Source organism: Callionymus lyra, chromosome 7 (genome assembly GCF_982586985.1).
Source record: "Callionymus lyra chromosome 7, fCalLyr1.hap1.1, whole genome shotgun sequence".
Classification (NCBI taxonomy): Eukaryota; Metazoa; Chordata; class Actinopteri; order Syngnathiformes; family Callionymidae; genus Callionymus; species Callionymus lyra.
Genome location: NC_141824.1, coordinates 5,605,847 through 5,622,420, shown reverse-complemented (window position 1 = coordinate 5,622,420; position 16,574 = coordinate 5,605,847). Strand labels below are relative to the sequence as shown.

The window sequence follows — 16,574 nt, the reverse complement described above, 5'->3', positions numbered from 1 at the left end:
GATCATTAATACATACAACACTGTGCCAACAATCAATGTCAATTGTGTTATTGTTATTGAACACAGCAGAAGGAGAAAATTGAAATGTAAGTTGGTTTGTTTTTCTTCTTAAACCAATTATACCAGTAATTAACTGTATATTCATATATACCTCAATTAAGTAATCAAACCCAATAGTGAATAGAATTCAAGATGACGTAGGAATGTGCGTCTAGAGAACACATGAATACAACGGGAGGGTCGGTGAGGAAAAGAAGGAAGTCTTAAAAGTTCAACCTCCAAGCGAAACCACTCCCACCAACAAGGAAAAACTCTTTCGGAGCTCATTCGAACTTGCAGCAGCTAAAGAGACAAGTCTGCCAAGCAGCAGTTCTTATCAGCAAGAGATAGTGTCCAAAGACACACGAACCTGGACTCTCAGCTGAGTCACAGAAAGTCAGAGATCTCACACAAATGAATGATCATTTTTACAAGTACTGCAGCGAGAAAAAATTATTCAAAAGATACAAACATACAGACACAGACAATTTTAACAGAACAATATGTCATGACAATACGACGACAACAGTATTTTACCAAAACAGGCCAGAGAGACACACTATGCTACGTGGAACGAGACTCTTGACCAGCCTGTCGTGTCTAAAGTGTCGAAATCAGATTGGAGAGCCTCTCGATCCGTAATCAGTTTCCAAACACCCTGGATAGGAGACCCCTCAACTCATCCATTCTATTTCAACCCCCGTCGAACTAACTCTAAACTAATCATCAATGAGACTTTATCCATCACCGTGATTGTTCGGAAAAATTAACTAGCCCTGACTATACTGCCAAATACCTGTGGAGACCCCTCAACACCGAACACAATGATATCTAACTGGCCTACACACCGGCTGGCAGAGTCTTCAGACCAGGATATTGGGAGAGACCCCTCCATCACCACATATCCCCCAATTTATGATAGCTACTTGGCTTACTGAAAAAGTACGTCTACTATAATCACCCATTGGCCAAGCATCCTAACTAGTTTAGGAATCTGGAAAAACGTCAGATGCCCCGTAGAGGGAACTGGTTATATTCCACCCCTACTCAGAATTACCAAGGGTTACCCGGTCATGTAACCGTCTCCTCTGCCTATCAATTCAACTTAAATTCTAATCAACGTTTTTTTCCTTTTTTCAACGATGCTTCTTCTTCCCGAACACGATAATGTCGTCTACACTTAATACAACAACAAACAGCAACAGACAATGCAATACCTCAAAAACGAGCATCAGCTTATAAAAGCACTATTAAAAAATATAATGTAAATTTGTGACAGAACCAGAGACTTACGTTTATTCGTCCAGGCAACCAAAACTAATACTAATATAAAATATATATGTAATCTTTTCCTAACCAAATATAAACTTAATTTTAGATTATAGATTATAAAATCTATGTAGAAAATAAGATAAAATCTTTCTCCCCTGATTCTTGAAGTAAGGTATAGTGGCGCGCCTGGTTGCCTGGAGAACAATCAGCTCAGAGTTCGTCTCGGAATCGAAAAGGCCTTCAAACCATCAGTCCACGCCAAGGGTCACGTGCACCGAGTTGTTCGGGGTTTTTGTGTTTCCATGAAGCGACCCCTCCCCAGCCTCGTACGTGGTGATGGAATGAAGGACAGACACATGGATGAGTTTAAGAAAAATGCTCGTTTAGTGAATTATGCAAAAGTCAGAGACAAACTTACGTGAACACGGGCGCTAGCAAGCAGAGAGATCTATCGCAGACGTCTTCGAATGCCAGAACGCAAAGATCAGACAAAATGGTGGATCTTTATAGTAGAATATTCAGGTTAACGCCTCTAGTCAAATGTGAATGTAGGATTGGTCAGTAAGTGTAAACATTTGATTCTAAGATGGCCGGTCGCACGTGATCGTAGTGGAAATTTACCAAAAGTTGTTGTTTTCAAGAATCTGTTCCCAGCGACTTGTGTCCTTCAGAGTGAATTCTCAAACAGGTGTCCAGACGTCCTGGAACCTGGGATTGTTTAATCTTTCTGTGTGTGCAAGGCTTTGTGACCTCGGCCTTTGAGTTGTGAACCTGAGTTTAGTTTAAGTGAATGCAATGCAAGAATAGGATTATTTAATATGAATTAAATATGTAAGATTATCAGTTAATCAAGTGACTATTTGAAATGTGTGTTAAATCTAGATGATTGATTACAGTAAAGTTGTCATTTCCTTACATTGGGTAATATATACATGAAAGCTTTGGGATAAATAGCATAAGTTATGTGATGATGGAGCTCATGCTCTCTAAGGTGTTGATCACAGATTTGTCCAACACTGTGGTCATCATTAGAACAGAGAGCAGAGTCAGCATTTCTTCAGTTTGTTGTAGAGCCAACCAGTTGAGGAACCAGTGATTTGTTGGAGCTTCTGGTGCCACTAAAATCAACCTCAAACCCTCGAGCCTCACTGTTCTCAAGAGGAAAGAGGAAACACTGGTGGAAAACCATAGAAAAGCCTTGGTCGGCACAATGGATGATCAAAAACCTTCATCCCAAGAGTAGGCTTGTCTGACTGAAAGAGAAGACTGTGTTCTCGTCCTGGACAAAGTGCAGAATGAGACAATATTTACACTTTTAAAATGGAAAACCAACACTCTGATCATATTCCTCCCCTCAATACTGTGAACTTACATATTAATCCAAATGAAAGTTCAACACATGCACCAAAATCTTCACATTGAGTGTTTAAACCAACCATGTGGAAATGTTTAATGTTTCATCTTGACAAAGAAACAAAAGTGAGAAGAATTATTTTCAATAAACTATCATCAAGAACAATTTCTAGTCGAAGTGTGTCAGGAAACTTGTAGATTCATAACTTTGTTGGCAGCATTACAGACTCAACACAACACGCTCAAAAGATATTCAGTCAGGGAAGAATCATTGTGGCAGATAAGGACAATCACCATGAACGGATACTGATCACATTTATTTGTGTGTAAAAACAAAACCTGACATTTTGATGAAGTTAAATAATGTAGCTTATTAGACAACTTTATTTCTGTCGGAGATTTATCAACTTAAAAAACAATCAAATATTGTATACTTTAAGTAAAAATGATATATTTTAATTCTATAATTCAACCTGAAAGTTAATTTTTTTATTTTCTCCACTGCTTATATCCCCACTTTCAACCTGCTGTTGCCTGAGACCTTTACTTTCTCTGACAGGTTTACTTTTGAGGGCCAGTTCATGCTAAGGTTTGTGGGTAAATAGTACCAAGAACAGGCAGTTTTACTTCCTGTGAGACCATACAATGTTGGAGAGATCGTAGAGCACCAAGAGCTCACTGACCAGGAGGGAACTGAAGATAGTTCAAGTGTTTTTTTAACTACAGAAAGTCTGTCCGTAAAATAATGATAAAAATGGTTCTTGAATTGATGAAAATGACTGAAAATCATTCAAATGTATTTACTGTTTGAGCTCAATGTCATGTTTGAACCACTAGAGGGCACTAGAAGCTTTTCTCGTCTCCACAAAAAACTCGTTTATTTTTTACTTTCATAGTAATATTTTAGAAAAACTTTTTTTCTGAATAAAAGAGAATAGAAAGGAAGGAAAGAAAGTTTATACATATAAATCATCGTATGTCAAAATAAAAAGCAATTCAATCCACTTTTATTTCTCTTCACTTTAATTTGACACTCCTGGTATTCCATAGTTCACATTCTGCGTGACTTTAAGGTTCAGAAGAACGACTCTAAGAAATAATAATAACGTTTAAAGTGGAGTTTTTGTCACAGAAAATAGTCGTCATAACATGTTTGGTTTACTTTGACTTTCCATCTGGACGTGACGTCACACTGAATCCTCATTGGCTCAGATATTTCTTCCTGCGTCTGTTGTTTACTTTCACTTGTACTTCGTTCGTCGACCTGAAGACTTGTTGGATCCTAGTCTCCAGAAAAGAGCTGAAGATGAAGAAGGTGTTGTTTGTGCTTGTTGTGTGGATCCACAGCTCAACTGCGAGTGAGTCTCCTTCCTCCACTTTCATGTGTTCACACCTGCGTCACCTTTTATTTCTCCAAATACTCTTCACTACAACCTTCATGACCTTTTCACTCTCAGAGGAGTCAAAGTGTTTCACTGATTCACTTTTCATCTCAGAACCGTGAAGAAGTCGTACACAGAAAAGTAGATCCGAGCTCAATGTCAGGTGCTCACCTGGTGGCGCTGTTGAGTCACTTCTGTTGATTGACGGAGGAACTTGTTTGACGCTGAACAGAAAGTGACTCCAGAGTTTTGCTTCATGAGCTGATCACTTGTTTTTAAACGATGCTGCCATCAGGAGATTCATTGACTCACAAGAAGAGCTTTTACAATTTTCATTGATTTGACTTTAGTAAACAAGTCTATCATGAACTAAAATGAGGAAATAAAAACAAAGAAAGTGTCGCATTTCTTAAGTGCGCATGTTCAGACAACCTTGTAGCTCAGCTCACTTCAACATATTATCACATCTCACAGTTTATTGGAGCAACTCAGTGAAGCAGCTGCTCTGAACTTGTGTTTGGACTTAAAATATCTAAATGAAACATTTACAATCATGTTGAACAGTAATCTTCAGAAACATGTTATTTATAAACTGATATAAACTCATGTTATTTAAGTTCATCATTAACCTTAATGTCCTTCAATGATCTTTATTCTATCAATCATTCTTAGATTTGTTCCATGAACTTGGTTTTAATATTTTATTATCTATGCGTTTTTTAAAAACAATTTCAATTTAGTTGTTTGATCTTTTTCAACATTGTTGCTCCTGTTTCTTCTTAATTCATCCATTTATTCTTTTAATTCTCTTTATTCCTTATTTGTTTTATTATACATATTTATTACATTTCAGATTGTTATTAATATTAATAGTTTTTTCTTCTTCTTCTTCTTCTATAGTTGTGTCCCAGTTAGCCAGGGTTCTTGGAGAGTGAAGTGTGAAGGATGTTCTGCTGGTGTCCGTGTGTGGACGTGAACTTTGTGTCACTGCTGACTGTCCCTCTGTTCTTCACCTCTTTGTCTTTGTAGAAGATGTGATTGTTCTGCTGCATCACAACGTTGTGTCATCAGAACCAGAGAAGATCTAAACTTTGTTTTTGTGTCTCACAGTGATTCACACAATGCAGTTTTTCGACACTGCGTCTGCTGGAGTTAAAAACTTCCCAGAGTTGGTTTCTGTCACTTATGTGGACGGAGTTGAAGTGGAACACTACGACAGCAACACCAGGAGAAAAGTACCCAAACAAGACTGGATGATCCAGGTCACAGCAGATGATCCTCAGTACTGGGAGAGAAACACAAATATCTCAAATAACCAACAGCAGGTCCACAAGAACAACATTGAAATAGCAAAACAAAGATTCAACCAAACTGGAGGTTTGTTGTCTTTAAAATCAATGTTTGACCTTAAACTGAATCATGTTCAACCTTTTTACATCCTGAACCATCAATCTTGTATACAGAGTAGATCAGAGGAGGAAACTGGAGTAGATCATACAAGTTCAGAGAAGGAGAGAAGATCACAGTGGAGTATTAAACAGTGGAGTAGATCACAGTGGAGTAGATCACAGTGGAGTAGACCACAGTGGAGTATTAAACAGTGGAGTAGACCACAGTGGAGTATTAAACAGTGGAGTAGACCACAGTGGCGTATTAAACAGTGAAGTAGATCACAGTGGAGTATTAAACAGTGGAGTAGATCACAGTGGAGTATTAAACAGTGGAGTAGACCACATTAGAGTATTAAACAGTGGAGTAGACCACATTGGAAGATTAAACAGTGGAGATGACCAACGTGGAGTTAAAAAAAATGGAGTAGACCACATTGGAGTATAAAACAGTGGAGTAGACCATAGTGGAGTATTAAACAGTGGAGTAGACCACAGTGGAGTATTAAACAGTGGAGTAGATCACAGTGGAGTATTTAACAGTGGAGTAGATCACAGTGGAGTATTAAACAGTGGAGTAGATCACAGTGGAGTATTTAACAGTGGAGTAGACCACAGTGGAGTATTAAACAGTGGAGTAGACCACAGTGGAGTATTAAACAGTGGAGTAGACCACAGTGGAGTATTAAACAGTGGAGTAGACCACAGTGGAGTATTAAACAGTGAAGTAGACCACAGTGGAGTAGATCACAGTGGAGTATTAACAGTGGAGTAGACCACAGTGGAGTATTAAACAGTGGAGTAGACCACAGTGGAGTATTAAACAGTGAAGTAGACCACAGTGGAGTATTAAACAGTGGAGTAGACCACAGTGGAGTATTAAACAGTGAAGTAGACCACAGTGGAGTATTAAACAGTGAAGTAGACCACAGTGGAGTATTAAACAGTGGAGTAGACCACAGTGGAGTATTAAACAGTGAAGTAGACCACAGTGGAGTATTAAACAGTGAAGTAGACCACAGTGGAGTATTAAACAGTGAAGTAGACCACAGTGGAGTATTAAACAGTGAAGTAGACCACAGTGGAGTATTAAACAGTGGAGTAGATCACAGTGGAGTATTAAACAGTGGAGTAGACCACAGTGGAGTATTAAACAGTGGAGTAGATCACAGTGGAGTATTTAACAGTGGAGTAGATCACAGTGGAGTATTAAACAGTGGAGTAGACCACAGTGGAGTATTAAACAGTGAAGTAGACCACAGTGGAGTATTAAACAGTGGAGTAGATCACAGTGGAGTATTAAACAGTGGAGTAGACCACAGTGGAGTATTAAACAGTGGAGTAGATCACAGTGGAGTATTAAACAGTGGAGTAGATCACAGTGGAGTATTAAACAGTGGAGTAGACCACAGTGGAGTATTAAACAGTGGAGTAGACCACAGTGGAGTATTAAACAGTGGAGTAGATCACAGTGGAGTATTAAACAGTGGAGTAGACCACAGTGGAGTATTAAACAGTGGAGTAGATCACAGTGGAGTAGATCACAGTGGAGTATTAAACAGTGGAGTAGACCACAGTGGAGTATTAAACAGTGGAGTAGACCACAGTGGAGTATTAAACAGTGGAGTAGATCACAGTGGAGTATTAAACAGTGGAGTAGACCACAGTGGAGTATTAAACAGAGGAGTAGATCACAGTGGAGTATTAAACAGTGGAGTAGATCACAGTGGAGTATTAAACAGTGGAGTAGATCACAGTGGAGTATTAAACAGTGGAGTAGATCACAGTGGAGTATTAAACAGAGGAGTAGACCACAGTGGAGTATTAAACAGTGGAGTAGATCACAGGGGAGTATTAAACAGTGGAGTAGATCACAGTGGAGTAGACAACAGTGGAGTAGATCACAGTGGAGTATTAAACAGTGGAGTAGATCAGGTCTCACTCTGGTTTCTCTCTCAGGTGTTCACATCGTTCAGAGGATGAGCGGTTGTGAGTGGGACGATGAGACTGGAGAGGTCAAAGGTTACCTACAGTACGGCTATGATGGAGAAGACTTCATCGTGTTTGACCTTCAGACTCTGACCTGGTTCGCTCCGAGTCCTCAGGCCGTCATCACCAAACACAAGTGGGACCAGAATGAAGGCTGGAATAAATATATACAGTTCTTTTACACCCAGGAATGTCCAAATGATCTGAAGAAGTTTGTGAAGTTTGGGAGCAAAACCTTGATGAGAACAGGTAGTTCCATGACCTTCTTCTCCTTCTGCTCTCCTTCCTCCTTCTCTCCCTCCTCTCTCTCCTCATGTCCTCTCTCTCTCTCTCTCCTCTTATCTTCTTTTCCTCACCTCCACCCCTGTCCTCCCTCCTCCTCCTCTCCTTCATTCTCTGTCCATCCTTTGACTTTCTCTCTGAAGTGTGGTGTCTCTCCCTTCAGAGCGTCCACGAGTGTCTCTCCTCCAGAAGACAGCCAGCTCTCCGGTCACCTGCCACGCTACAGGCTTCTACCCCGACAGAGCCATGTTGTTCTGGACCAAAGACGGAGAGGAGCTGCACGAGGACGTGGAACACGGAGAGATCCTCCCCAACCCTGACGGAACCTTCCAGAACATGGTGGACCTGAAACTCCCGTCTGACGACTGGTCCAGGTACGAGTGTGTGTTTCAACTGGACGGCATTCCGGAAGACGTGGTCACCAAACTGGATCCGTCAAACATCCTGACCAACGGTAAGAGTCTTCAGAACCTTCTTGGTGTCTCCAGAGGTTTCTTTCATCCAGATGAGAGTCCAGGTGTGGTCAGCATGGATCTGCTGAATGAGGCCCCACCACGTCTCTAACACTGGTCACCTGATCATGTCTCCACTTACTTTGCTCTCCATCCACAGCCAGGACTTTCCTGACCTTGTACATCATCATGGCCGCCGTCGCTGCCTCCGCTCTGGTGCTCACAGTGGTTGGATACTTCATCTACAAGAAGAAGAAGAAAGGTGAGAGTTTGTGATTTGATCCAGATCATCTCCAGATACTGGAGAGAAAGAATAGAAGGTCAAAGAAGGTCAGCAGAGATGAGAAGAGGTCAGAGGAACTCTTCTATGTTCATCTTCTTCAGGTGTAATTTGTCCTCTTTCTTTCCATTTCAGGCGACTCTGACTCGTCTTGTAAGTACATGATCTTGTCTCAGCTCAGATGTTGACCATGTGACAGAGTGCTAGCATGCTAGCATCAGTGTTGACACTAGTTTCATCTGCTGGTGAGAAGCACACAAGCTAACAGGGTTTGTGATCTTACAGCGGCCCCCAGCTCGGAGCTGGACCATCTGAAGGATCCGCCCGTGGACAGAGACTAAAGTCAGTGGATGATAATTGTCACTTTTCTTCAAGACTCACTTCACGCATGATTTTACAAGTTGATACATTTTTCTGTCTCCGTGTTTCAGGAGGAATCGACCAAGAAACGTCTTTTTCTTCTGAGACTCTGCAGACGTCAGAGCTGCTGATCTTTGTTCCTTCACTGGAAATGTGTTTGAAACTCACATCAGGATGTCATGTGATCTGAGCCGTTATGAAAACTACACACACACACAGATAAATGCACACACACGATTCTGTACCACACAAATACACTCACACACACAAACACTCACACACATGCTTCACTTTAACACAAATAAATGCACACACACAAACACTCACAAACATGCTTCTCTAAAACACAGTAATGCACTCACTCACAATCACACACAAACACACACATGCTTCACCATCACACAAGGATGCACACACATGCATCTCTGACACACAAAAATGCACTCACAAACAACTGCAAACACACACACGCATGCTTTACCAAAGCACAAAATGCACAAACACGCACACACACAAAAAAGCAATCACACACAATGACAAACACACACACATGTGCTTTACTACTACACAGAAATTTACACACATAAATACTTAAACACATGCTTCTCTGGCGCAACAAAAGCAGTAACACACAATAACTAACGCACACACACAGATGTCTCTGTAGACAAAATGATACACACACGGAAAATATATACAGACAAACAGAGTCTAAAAACAGGTACTGACACACAAAATCAGGCACACATGCCCAAACACACTCACAGAAACAGTTGAACAAACCTGAAAATAGGCGCACACACAAATAAAAAGATAACAATATTGTATTGTATTGTATGTATTTACACATCAAATAACAAACAGAAGTACAAACATGCAAAAACCAAAATGGAAAAAAAATCAGACACACATTGACAAATTTATGAATGTGTAGACACACACACACACACACACACACACAAGTACACGCACACACACACACACACACACACACACACACACACACACACACACACACACACACACAGTACACAGACAGTTTTGTGTTCATGTAATAGTTTGTGTGTTTTCTTCCTGGTGTGTAGACACTAGTTAATGAAGCGTCAGTTGTGATGTCAGAGGTGAAGAATCTTGTCAAACATAGTTGAACTGCTGCTTCATTTCTTGTGTGTTTTGATCTTCAAATAAATGGACAGAAAACGTCCACATGTGTTTGGACTCCAAATGTTCAGTAAAGTCACTTGTCATTGAGGGTCAGTGGAGGCTCAGAAAGAATCCATTTGTGCAGCTGTTATGAAAGGTCAACATCTCTGACCTCTCCTTCTGTTTCCTGATCAACTCATGTCCTAAATATGACTGTATTGCTTTGATCAACTCGTCTTGTGCTGAACAGGTGCACATAAGTTGTGTCCACTTTTGTGTAGAAGAAAAATCCAGAAGAGCTTGTGCCGACAATTCACATGTAGAAACTTGATTCAAAGTTTCCTGCTGAGTCGGCTGAATGTGTTTGTGGAGGTTTGCTCTCTGACCTGCTTCTCTCAAGTCAAACTTCATCAGGTTACACAACCATGAGACGCCGATCTCACGCCACACCTGTGCCGCCATCTTAGATCCCGCCAGAGCTCAAATGTGCAACACTGACGACACATTTGGACAGGTGTGGTGAGACGCCCAGTGTGGATGTTTGACTCCGCCCCCCGAGCACCTGCACCAGTCAGGTGTGCCTCTATGAGACTTGTGTGTCACGCCCTCACTGCACTCAACTGCTTTCTGTTTGCAGCGTGGAAGAGGACAGCACAACAATCCACCTAGATCGCCCCCTAGCTGTGAGTCGCTCACCTAAGTCAGAATGTTAATAATTGAAAAAACGTTTTCATTTTAACATCAAACACAACTCTTGTTCAAATGTATTTTCCCTTGTATTAAACTATATTGTTTAATGTTTACAATTGTTTGTAATGCATAATAAATTAACCTGATATAGTTGTTTTAATGTCATGGTGATCAATAATCACAGTTTAGATGAATTATGGAATTGAACGTAGTGATTTTGAATACATGTTGTGTATAAACTATGAAACTACAATTATGTTTTCTAGTCTCATCTCTTTGCAATCAAATGAATGACAGTAACATTTTAAAATTCAAAAACTATGCATCCGTCACTGTAATGGTTTGGTGTGAGGATGGAGTTTGATGTTGGTGCAGAGTTAAGTTAAGACTATACTTTCAGGGATCATTTCTATAGTTCTTAACTTAAGAAATGTGTTTGTAAAGTGTTTGGTGTCACTAACCATGATGAAGAGTTGTGATATTTTATTTTTTAATGTAATTCTTTATAACTTTTAACAAAAATAAAAATGTATTTTCATATTAATGTAAAGACTATAGTTTGTAGGTCTTTTTGTCTTTGTTGAAATTGATATTAAAAAATATCCAAACCTCTGTGGTGCTCGTCTGTAACATCTCTCTTGTACTGAAGCCTTGACGACAACAATTGTTCTGGAAAAATGAAAAGACACTGTTTCATGAAGCTTCACCAGACCATCACTAGTATTTGGATATTTTAAGTTTGTCATTTTGGAACAAGATGTGGACAAAGACCATTGAGCGTCATTTGCTTCTTTAAAATGAACAAACATTTTTTTTACTATAACTCTGAAAAGGAACCCATTATTCTAAAATGAATCACAACTGTTGAACAACATGAGGCTGAGTAGAAAATTAGTATTTCACCTGAACTAAATTGCTTTTACCATTTAGCAGAACAAACAACCACTCTGATCGTATTCCTCCTCTCAATACTCCTAAAGGAAGTAAAGAAGTAAGTCATTTGTATTTATATAGCGCTGATCATCAATGACAGTGAACATATGAAGTGAATCATTATTCTCTGCATTATCATTTTTTCACTGATAGCGGTTGATTTTATTGCCCATATATGAGACAAACATACTTTGTACGTTTCACACGGTTTCAAAATCAACAGGTTATTTTTGTTTCCATGGTTCTACAAAGACATGTGACACTCTCTATAGGAGGATTTTATGGATCTCTTGGCCCTGACTCACTGTTTCAACCACACCTTAGATCTTGTTCTAGCAAACAGACCTGAAGTTAAAACAACAAATGTCTCTCCTCAGAACTCAGTTTTGTCTGACCATCAAGTATTAAATGTGTTCTATGTATGTAGAATCCTGCTGATAAATTCTTGAGGAGCGTGATATTACTTTTTAAATTTAAAATATTTGTATCGAGCACAAGTATGCAATACAGGCATTCCAGGCAATGTTGGTCTGATGTAAAGGCAACTATGTAAATATGCAGACACAGCAATGTTACGTATATGCTCTTTTTTTTCTTTGTTTTTCAAGAGACAGTAAATTCAGAAAAATAATCTATTGCAATACCAAAGAAACAACAACAACAGAGTGTACATATAGAAACAAAAAAACCACATAAAACAATGAAAGATAAAGGTCAAGACAAAATCAATCCCTCCTGTATCACTGCTGTATTTAGACAGAGCTTTACCTTGTAATTTAAATGAACATGTTGATTGAAGATTAAACCAATTGTAAATATTTACAGGGTCTTAATCTGAATAAATAAAAAAGTTTGCATTCAACTTTGATCATTTAGTTCTAGTGATGTTCTGGATCATGGAGATCTTTTAAGGCCCTTGTATATGAATTGTTTGGCATTTGAATTTTCTGCTCCTGCACTCAAAAAAAAAATCAATTTTTGGAACAAATCATTTAATCGATTGTCGAGAAACGAAACAAATGCTTTGAGACACCATTTCAAATGTAATCTAGATAGAACTGCTCAAGGATTGTCAAGTTCAGAACACTCTTGCTTTCAGTACAATTGTTCTGGTGGTTGTGATCCAGTTGTGGGTTCGACTCCAGCCCAAGAAACATCAAAGTTCTTCGGTTTAAATAAAATACTTGGGAAGAAGTAATGTGACCTTCCTTGGTGAAAGTTTGTGTTGTTTCTCCACTGAAGGTCATTCTAAAGTCGTTCATTAAAAGTTGGGAAATGACATGACATCAATTTAAATACAGTTGGTGCTGAAATACTTTGTAAAATAGAGCTACTATAACACAAGTTGTCCACAATGATTGATTTTAAACTTTTTTAAAGAATTTAAGTGTTAACTTGAACTTTTTCTTCTAATCTTTGCCTATGAGGTTTTGTTGTTGTTGGAGTTTGTTGCTCATTACCATCTGGATCCACCGATACTAAAGGATTATTTTGTGTGACTATTTTTGACAATCCTAAAAAGATATTTATGGACTTGATAATACAATGAAACAACATGGATTTAAATGAGTAGGAAGGTGACGTCCATGTTCTCAGTGCTATCTGATCTATACATGTTAGGTGGACTTTGGTTTTACCTTTTTAAAAGAAAGTTGAATGTTTACTGATGGAAATTCTTCTTTAAGAGCTACATGTTTAAGACGTTACAAAGCTAGCATCTCTCGGCAGCAGCTCGTGACGGGTTTAATACTTCTAGATGTTTTCTTTTTTCTTTTCTTGAAGAGAAAAGCAGATCCTAATCTCCATCATGTTTATTAGAGGGTGGTGAGACGATTCTCTGAACTCTGTTGGATCAGAATTTGAACAAACCTTTGTGTTTCTCCTCAGATCTGGAATATCAAACACATGATCAAGCTGACACAAGAACACTTGGAAGCTCTCCTGGACAAGTTCGGAGGAGAACACAATCCTCCCTCCATATATCTAAAGGAACACTTTTTTTTTGTTATATTCCATTATGTATTTTAAAAGTTGTATCATATAAAACCTAAACAATATAATGTCGTGCAAGCAATCTCTGAAATGACACTGCCACCTGCTGTCCAATGTGTGTTAGTAACTTATTCCTTATATTTCATATGATATGAATTTTGTTAGTTAGTAAAAAACCAGCTTGACTGGAGTCTGTACATGTTTATCAGTTCAAATCATTAATAATAATGACTAATAATGAAAGGTATTATTACTATAAATTGTACTTTATCAGCACATCAGATACAGACCTAAGTTCTCCTCCATCTTCATGACTCTAAATTGTTTTGGCATTAAAGTTGATCAGTTTTAGGTGAGGAAGACTTTCTTCACTCTGGCCTTCTGCGACTTCTGCAGGAAGCTGCTTTTCCAGGGGTTCCGCTGCCAGACATGGGGGTACAAGTTCCACCAGCGCTGCAGCACCGAGGTTCCTCTTATGTGTGTCAACTACGACCAGTTACAGTAAGTTGTGTCACTTGAGAAGTTGTACAAAATCTTAAATTAAGCTGTGATTTAAAGTGTTGACTCTTCACTGAGGTCATGGTCAGTTTAAGCTCGTCTAAATAATTAACAATTTAATATAAAGAAAGTATTGTTTTTAACCTGATGCATCTATAAACATGTGTGCAGTTATAGATTAATATATAAGCAGGATAACATTCAGTAAAAAACCTTCATTTAAACTTGATTTTAATAACATTTTCTTTTGTGGTTCAAGCTTATTGCTAGTTTCCAAGTTCTTCGAGCACCACCCCTTCACTCAGGAGGAAGTTTCTTCAGAAGGGACGACCCCCGTGTCCGAAGTCTGTCCTTCACTCCCCCCATCAGACTCCACAGGGTAATCCCCGCTCTCTCCCTTTCTGCGTGTTCGTCTCTGTGCTCTCTCTTATTGATGGCTTCAAACCTTTCCAGATCCATATGCCACGCCACTGTGTCCCCGTCCAAGTCCATACCCATCCCACCTAGTTTCCGGCCCAATGAGGAAGACCACCGTAACCAGTTTGGGCAGCGGGACCGCTCGTCGTCCGCACCCAACGTCCATATCAACACCATCGAGCCTGTCAACATTGATGTGAGATGCAACAGTTGTTGATATAAATGACTTGATTTTTGATGTAAGAATGTGAAACCAAGTAGTCAGAGGTTCTGCCTGCATCTGAAAAAAATGGATGAATGTTCAAATGATTTCATCCGACGTTGTATATTCTTTCCTTAAACTATTTATCTATAATAATAGTAACACAAATGTTGATTCTTTACAGGATCTGATTTGTGATCAGTGCTTACCGAGGTCAGAGGGAGGTAAAGATCAACACGCAACATAACACACAACAAGGATGGAGTGTGATGTTGGTGCAGAGTTAAGTTAAGACTATACTTTCAGGGATCATTTCTATAGTTCTTAACTTAAGAAATGTGTTTGTAAAGTGTTTGGTGTCACTAACCATGATGAAGAGTTGTGATATTCCTTCCTGAGTGTGAAGCAGACAGAGAATAATGATTCACTTCATATGTTCTCTGTCATTGATGATCCTTCTTTACTTCCTTGTGCAGTATTGAGAGGAATATGATCAGAGTGGTTGTTGGTTCTGTCAAAGTTTAATATAAACATCCTATGGTAGTGATGGCGAGATGAAGCCTCATGAAGCACCGAAGCCTCCCAGCCGAGTAGTTCATCTTTGGAGCAAAGCCTCGTGAGGCTTCATTTGCACGACCATGCCATCATGTGGACAATTGGGAGCATTGCATATTTGTGCGCAAATGATTCTGATATTAAAAAATGTGCTTGACAACCTTGTTTTATTTGAATAATTATTCATTTTTATTTAAAAAAAGCAATTTTCCCACAGTACTGGGCTTTAGCCGGTTTCTTTTTTTACTGATTATTTCCCCGGCTTTGGAAAAAATCCTTTCGCAGGGGACGGATGAAGCCGGGGTACACAGTATTTTCATGGCCAGCTGAAAGAGAGATGGGTGTATATTTTTACATTTCGCCCAGTACTGTAGGGGGTCCTCGTTTCTAGGAATATTGTGTTCGTTGAGGTAGGTCTTCACCGCCACCGTAGCATCAACCGTTTCATTCCTCGGCCTGGTCTGCTGTACTGTGGCATCTAAACGATGCCAGAGTTTGCTTCCTAAAACAGAAAAGCTGCATGTAAGTGACCACATAAAATAAATAACAAACAGTAGTATAGTAAATAAATGAATTTGAAAGAAGCCATCTAGCTTGCCTGACGTTGGTTCAATTGTCTCGTTGGTCTCCAAGCTCTCATGCAGGGCTCTATAATGCCTCAGCATTGATGAAGTGTTGTTGTTGTATCCAATTTCCTTGGAACACAACAGACACTTCACCTTTTCAAAATGAAAAAAAAAGATGGATATAAGTACAAGGCGTGTCCAATATATATATATATACACCAATTATTATCTTATATATATACATATATATACTTTATATGTGTATATATAAAATATAATAATGGGTCTGTATATATATATAGTATATATAATAATGGGTGTGTGTATGTGTCTGTGAGAATATATTAATCACAGGCTGTGATTCACAGCCTATATTCCAACATTATTATACCTTAATATGAGAGATCTGCTCAAAATGCTGCCACACGGGGAAAAACGCCTTTTTCTCGCTGGTTCCATGATACTACTAGTAAACCAAAGTTTGCTATAGTCAACAATCCGCCAATCCAAGAGATGTGGGGGAAGCTCCATTGCGTTTTGAGGCCACTTTTATTCTGAGTTTCGCGGGAAGTTCACGAGCGATTACCGAACCGGTCACGTGACGGTTCGGTTCGCGAGGCCTCGAACGTCATCACCTACGTAACCAACACACGCCTCGATACACGCTTCATGAAAAAATTCCTGGATTACTCGACACACGCTTCGAAGCCTCGACACAGTCGGTAACATCACTATCCTATGGCATTTTAATTCAATGGGTAATATATACATGAAAGCTTTG

At 39.2% G+C, this 16,574-nt stretch overlaps 1 non-coding gene and 1 pseudogene across 1 annotated transcript; both read left to right on the top strand.

The window, feature by feature from the left end:
- Positions 1 to 11,014: 11,014 nt before the first annotated feature.
- Positions 11,015 to 11,110, top strand: LOC148074768 (small nucleolar RNA U3; annotated as a pseudogene).
- A 3,852-nt stretch (positions 11,111 to 14,962) lies between these two features.
- LOC148074767 (small nucleolar RNA U3) lies at positions 14,963 to 15,175 on the top strand. Its single transcript, XR_015712053.1, has one exon. It is a non-coding gene; the product is annotated as a small nucleolar RNA U3 (small nucleolar RNA).
- Positions 15,176 to 16,574: the final 1,399 nt, after the last annotated feature.